This window comes from Chrysochloris asiatica, unplaced genomic scaffold (assembly GCF_000296735.1).
Source record: "Chrysochloris asiatica unplaced genomic scaffold, ChrAsi1.0 scaffold00179, whole genome shotgun sequence".
In the NCBI taxonomy this organism is placed as follows: domain Eukaryota; kingdom Metazoa; phylum Chordata; class Mammalia; order Afrosoricida; family Chrysochloridae; genus Chrysochloris; species Chrysochloris asiatica.
This window is the reverse complement of record NW_006408697.1, coordinates 4,487,811-4,495,235: the sequence shown is the minus strand read 5'-3', so window position 1 is coordinate 4,495,235 and position 7,425 is coordinate 4,487,811. Positions and strand designations below refer to the sequence as shown.

The 7,425-nt window shown below is 38.2% G+C and overlaps 1 pseudogene; it reads left to right on the top strand.

Annotated features, from left to right (window-relative positions):
- The window catches only part of LOC102826566, a 79,343-nt pseudogene that overhangs the window by 71,425 nt on the left and 493 nt on the right, over positions 1–7,425 (top strand).

Sequence of the window (7,425 nt, the reverse complement as noted above, 5' to 3'; positions counted from 1 at the left end):
ACAACTCAAAATGAAGAGAAACAGCTGTAAACATCCATTGAAAATCAGAACATGGAATGTACAAAGTATGAATCTGGGCACATTGGAAGTTGTCAAAAATGAAATAGAACGCATAAACATCAATATCTTAGGCATTAGTGAGCGTAAATGGACTGGTATTGGCCATTTTGAATCTGACAACCACATGGTATACTATCCTGGAAATGACGAAGTGAAGAGGAATGGTGTTAAATTTATTGTAAAAAAGAACGTATCAAGATCAGTCATGAGGTACAATGCCGTCGGTGATAGGAAAATATCCATGCACCTACAGGGAAGCCCAGTTATTACAACTATTTCTCAAATTTCCACATGAACCACTAAAGCCAATGAGGATGAAATAGAAGAGTTCCACCAACTTCTTTAATCTGAAATTGATTAAACATGCAATCAAGATGTATTGATCATTATCAGTAATTGGAATGTAAAGGTTGGGAACAAAGAGGAAGGATCAGTAGTTGGAAAATAAGGCCTTGGTGAGAGAAATGATGCTGGAGAATGCCTGACAGAGTTCTGAAAAACCAATGATTTGTTCATTTAAAATACCTTCTTTAGAGAGCCAAAGAGATGACTATACACATGGACCTCACCAGATGAAATACACAGAAATCAAATTGACTACATCTGCGGAAAGAGACAATGGAAAAGCTGCATATCATCAGCCAAAACAAGGCCAGGGACAGACTGTGGAACAGACCATTGATTACTCATATGCAAATTCAAACTGAAGCTGAAGAGAATGAAAATAAGTCCACGAGAGCCCAAATATGACCTTGAATATATCCCACCAGAATTTAGAGATTATCTGAAGAACAGATTTGATACATTAAAAACTAAAGATCGAAGACCAGAAGACTTGTGTGATGTCATTAAGAACATCATACATGAAGAAAGCAAAAAGTCATTGAGAAGACAAGAAAGAAGGAAATGGTCAAAATGAATGTCAGAAGAGACACTGAAACTTGCTCTCCAGTGTAGAGATGCTAAAGCAAATGGAAGAAATGAGGAGGTTAAAGAGCTGAACAGAAAATTTTGAAGATCAGCTCGAGAAGATAAAGTCAAACATTACAAGAAAATGTGCATACGTCCGGAATCAGAAAACTGAAAAGGAAGAACACGCTCAGCATTTCTCAACTTGGGGGAATGGAAGAGAAAATTCAAGCATCAACTTTCATTATTGAAAGATTCTCTGGGCAAATTATTGAGTAATGCAGAAAGCATCAAGAGAAGATGGTAGGAATACAGAGTCATTGTACCAAAAGGAAATGGTTAATGTTCAACCATTTCAAGAGGTAGCATATGATCAAGAGCCAATGATACTGAAGGAACAAGTCCAAGGTGTATTGAAGGAATTGGCAAAGAACAAGGTACCAGGGATTGATGGGCTAAAAATTGAAATCTTTCAAGAAAGTGAGACGGCACAGGAGACACTCATTCATCTCTACCAAGAAATTTGGAAGACAACTATCTGGCCCACTGATTGGAAGAGATCCATATCTGTGCCCATTCCAAAGAGAGGTGACCCAATGGAATGCAGAAATCATTGGACAATCTCTTTGATATCTCAAGCAAGTAAAGTTTTGCTAAAGGTAATACAGAAATGTCTACAATCATACATTGACAGAGAACTTCCAGAGGTTCAAGCTGGATTCAGAAGAGGCCATGGAACGAGGGATATCATTGCTGATGTCTGATGAATCTTGGCTGAAAGCAGAGAATATCAGAAAGATGTTTGCCTGTGCTTTATTGACTATGCAAAGGCTTTTGATTGTGTGGATCATCAAGCTATGGACAACATTGCAAAGTATGAGTATTTCAGAACACTTCATTGTTCTTATGAGGAATCTGTACCTGGACCAAGAAGCAGTTGTTCGAACAGAACACAGGAACAGTGAATGGTTTAAAATTTTAAAAGGTGTGCGACAAGGTTGTGTTCTTTCACCATACTTATTCATCTTGTATATGAGCAAATAATCCAAGAAGCTGGATTCTATAAAGAAAAACATGGCATCATGATTGGAGGAAGACTCATTAACAACTTCCCAAATGCAGATGATACAACTTTGCTTGCTGAAAGTGAAGAGGACTTAAAACTGATGAAGATCAAAGACCACAGCCTTCGATATGGATTACATCTCAATGTAAAGAAAATAAAAATCCTCACCACTGGACCAATAAACATTATTCTTGTCAACAGAGAAAAGATTGAAGTTGTCAAGGACTTCATTCTTCTTGGATCAACTATCAACACTCACAGAAGCAGCAGTCAAGAAATCAAACAACGTATTGCATTAGGCGAATCTGCTGTAAGACCTTTTTAAAGTATTGGAGATCAAAGATGTCAGCTTGAGGACTAAGGTGTGCCTGACCCAAGCCGTGATATTTTCAATAACCTCATGTACATGTGAAATCTGGACAGTGAATAAGGAAGACCATAGAAGAATTGATGCTTTTGGGTTATGGTGTTGGAGGAGAATATTGAAAGTGCCATGGGCTGCCAAAAGAACCAATAGATCCATTATGGTAGAAGTGCAGCCAGAATGCTCCTTGGAGGCCAAGATGGCCAAACTTCATCTCTCGTACTTCAGTCATATTTTCAGGAGGGACCAATCACTGGAGAAGGATATCATGTTTGGTAAGGTGGAGATTCAGAGAAAAAGAGGAAGACCCCCAACAAGATGGATTGGCCAAGTGGTAGCATCATTGGACTCAAGCGTGGCAACAGTAGTGAGGTTGACCCAGGATCAGGCCGTGTTTGTTCTGTTGTGCATAAGTTCGCTATGGGTCAGTACTGAATTGATGGCACCCAACAACAGCAACAATATGTCTCCAGATAAATAGCCTTTTGTGTAGTAATAATTATGTAAACTGAATGTTGATTTAACTAAAGTTATGATATAATAAAATTGGATGGATGAGAATATGGAAAGTATATGAGAGTAAAGGCAGTGAAAGAGACTAGATCCTTGTCATCCATACAAAAAGTCTATTAGTTGTTGTAGTGTGTGTGCCGCCAAGTCGGTTCTGACTCATAGCAAACCTGTATAAGGTTTTCGAGGAGCAGCTGGTGGGTTTGAACTGCCAATCTCCAGTTAGTAGTCCAGTGCTCATCCTACACACCAGAACTGTATGTAGGTTTGGGAGAAAAATCTCTATGATAATTAACAGGCTACTTGACATTTTTATTAGCTATTATCTTGGTGGAGAAAAATCACAAGTCTTGGTTTTCTTTTCCCTAGGCTCTTAAATTCCTGGCAAAAATGTCGTAAGAGAAAGAAATTATTTGCTCCTTGGCAAGGATTTCAGGGACACACTGATGCACAGAGAGTTGAACTGAAGCAACAAGTGGATGACTAAGTGAGAAGACATTCAGTATGTAGGCCTCTGTGCTACAATCTCAGTGTTATATTATTCTTGTGGATAGTCACCAACAAAGCAGTGTCTCATATGTGTGTATGAATATTTGTTGTTGGTATTAGTATCGCATGAGTGGAGTACCATAGAACTGGTGGAATTGGGTCATAAAGGGAAATAGCTAGTAGTATAGAAGACTTTGCTTTATATCATTTCTTTGTTTCTTTTACTTTTTAAATTGTGAATTGAGTGAAAGTTTACAGAGCAGATCATCAGTTTTACATTCAACAAATCATATACTTCATTTCATCTCAATGATTGCATTCCCACTGTTTTAGTCTCTCTTCTTTCCCAACCCTTCTGAACATTGCTCTTGAGCAAATATTTCCCATTTTATCTCTAATGGTTGACCATTCTATGGTGAGTATACCTCACTAGTGTTGCTGTCTTCCTTAGAGAGCTTCCTATTGCTTGGCTGAAAATTGGGCAATGGCAATGAGTTTAGTTCCAGAACTGAAGGGTGACCAAGGGCCATCATCTCAGGGTTCCACCAGTTTCTATCTGATCATTAAGTCTGGTATTTATGATTTTGAGTTTTGTTCCACATTGTTTCCCACTGTATCCAGGACCTTTTAATGTGATTCTTTTCAGAGCAGTTGGTAATGGTAGCTAGATACCATCTAGTTCTTCTGTTCTCAGGGTCATTGAGAATGTGAAATCAGTTATTTCTTTTACTTCATCAGCAAGACATGATCATTAGTTCTACTGTAATAGTACAGTAAAACTTTGGCTATTCTGAACCATCTAGAAAGAGTAAATGTAGCTGTCAGTAGATACCATTCATTCTCAGATAAGTACACACAACCACATATATACACTCATGTGGTACTTTTATCTACTACAGTGTTAATGAACCTCCATGAGCTAATAATGTATATATTGTTGTCAGGTGCCATTGAGTCAGCTCTGATTCTTAGTGACCCTGTTTAGGGTTTCTGAGGAGTGACTGATGGGTTTGAGCCGCCGACCTTAGCAGTCCAATAATAATACTAAGTGCTACACTAGGACTCAAGATATATATAGCATTTGACTATTTGCATCTGAAGATTGTATCACTATAATATTGCCAGCACTTTTTCCCAATGTCTATGTCTTTGACCTTCTATGACTGTAGTATTGAAGATCAGGTGTTATTTGCATTCCCTTTTTGAGTATTTGGACTTTATTTCTACATCTTTATTCTGTTTGCCTTTAGAATAACTCATCACTCCCTCATCACTCCTATCATTAATTCTAACCACATGTACCTCTTCTGGTCCCAGTCTACTTTCTTCTCTCTTCCTGCTTTTCCCATGCTTCTACATTTCTCTAGTACTATGCGGAAAGTTGTCAGCTTATTCTTTTAAACCAAACAGAATTAATAATCTTATTTGAACCAACCACTTTCAATGTGTGTTACTCCTCTTCTGGCCACTGTCTACCAAACATGTAATCTTACCACGAGCACTGTCTTAGTTCTCTAGAGCTGTTATCACACAAGTGGATGACTTTAACAAACAGAAATATATTCTCTCACAGTTAAGGTAGCTAGAAGTCCAAACTCAGGGCACTGGCTCTAGGGGAAGGCTCTCTGTGTTGACTCTGAGGAAAGGTCCTTGTCTCTTTTCAATGACTGTGGATTTGGCATCTCTTAGAGATTTTTATGTTTTGGCATCAGTCTTCTGGGTCTAGGAGGTTTCCAACTTAGAAAACCTAGGTCCAAAAGTTACATTATACTCTAGGTTCTTCTTGGTAGTCCCTCTGATCTCTGCTTGCTTGTCTAACCTCTTTTATATCACAAAAGAAATTGACTCAAAAAAAGGAAAAAGAAAAAGAAAAAAATTGACTCAAGATATAATCTAGTCCTATAGATTGTATCCTGCCTGATTAATACAACTGCCACTAATGTAAGGAGTCATTATATTATGGATTAATATCTGGGCTGCTAACTGCAAGGTCAGAAGATCAAATCTGCCAGTCCCTCCACAGGAGAAAGATGAGCCTTGCTGCTTCTGTAAAGATTTACAGCATTGGAAATCCTATATAGGGTGGCTATGAGTCAGAACCGACTTGACAGCACACAACCACCACTACCAACATGAAGAGAATAATTACATGATACTGAGAATCATATTCTAGCTAAGATGACACGTAATTTCGGGGGACACATTTCAATCCATTATAATATTTCAGTTTTATCTCTTCACCCAGAAAATCATTGTCTGAATAATTAAGGTATGGGAACATACCAAAAAGAAACTTCCCTCCCTATGTTTCCATGCAAAGCTCTCATTAAAGACTATTTAATAACAGTATAAGGTAGATCTCAATCATAAGATTCATTTGATCAACACTGAAGAATAACAGTGAATCTGTGAAACACTTTATAACATGGATGAACCTGGAGGACATTATACTAAGTGAAATAACTCAATCACAAAACAATAAATACTGTATGAGACCACTATTGTAAAAACTCTAGAAAAGGTTTTCATACTAAAAGAAACATTCTATGATGGTTACCAGGAGTGGGAGGAAAGGGAGAATAATTCACTGGCTAGAGGGTAGGCACATTAACTTGGGTGATAGGATGGGAAAAATACAAGAACAGGGAGGTTGGCAGAAGAATGATGAAAACAGGTGAAGACACAGTAGGTCTATACAAGGGCTAAATGGGATAGAGGTAAATAGTGATGTATACATAACCCTGAGCAACAGTGTCTTTTTGTATATACAGAGACAGAGACACAGGCTGAATTGGGTATAGGAGAAAGAGTGGGATATATTCTTATAGATCCCACAAATATATGAGTTTGAAAGAGGATATTTGTACAAAGATAACCACAGGAAGGCAGAGGGATAACTGTTGTTACATACAGGGAATTGCAATCATTGAAAAAAAACAAAGTATAGGATTTGTTGAATGTAAAACTGATGGTATTGTCTGTTAACCTTCACTCAATTCACAATAAAAAGTTTTTAAAATAAAAAGTTCCAGTTGATAAAATGTGGGATAGCTAAGCATTCTGGAACGTCTGCTAAATGGTTGAGTGAAGCCCGTTGATCTCCTCTCTTTCCTGTGACAAGTTTTTCTGTTCTATATCCCCAGAGCTCTCAGATGTCAGATGTGGCCAGCAAGGATCTCCATGCCCAGGCTCAAGAACAGCTGCAGCACTACTTTATGGGAAGGACCCTAGAAGAGAAAGCCCAACAGCACAGGGAAGCTCTGATGGCTCAGATCAGCACCAATATTGAGCAGTTAATAAGTATGTTGGGAACGGTCTATGCATGACTTGTGACACCTAAAATCTTCAGAAAGAAAACACCACTTAAAGGTCGTTAGCCTATCTTCTGTCCTCAGAGGTTTCTACATCTGTGTTACACCAGCACACAATGGTTTTAAGTGATGTAGGTCCCATAACCTTCTCTTTGACTGCTTCCCCTCAACTCTGCTATAATTTATGTATATCAATGAGACAAACTTATTTCAGAGATGCTACTAGCAAGATTCTACTATGTTGTCTCAAAAGTTTTGGTCATATAGTAGGAGTTCAGTTGTTAAGTGCTGTCTGGTTGGTTCTGACTCAGAGTGACCCTGTATAGGGTTTCCGAGGAGCATCTGGTGGGTTTGAGCCACTGATGTTGTGGTTCAGAATCCAGTGCTGATCCTACAGGACCACACCAAGAGCCCACTTTAGAATTAGATGATGGGAATGGTTAGTTATAGTGCCATTCATTGATAGAGCATTTTATCATTCTTGAATATTTCCACAAAAATTAATTCTCCCGCTCTTCACATCTATTTACTGAGAGGTCTTATCCCTGAAGCTAGTGTTTCAGTTAGACTATGATATTTCCTTTAATTTGTGGGACAAAAAGTACCATTGCTCTCTACTTAACGACCATTATTTGTAAATTTTTAATTTTTTAATCCACAAATGGCTGTAACAGCCTCTTTAGGATGGGCTTCTGCTATCATTGTGAAAATTTCTG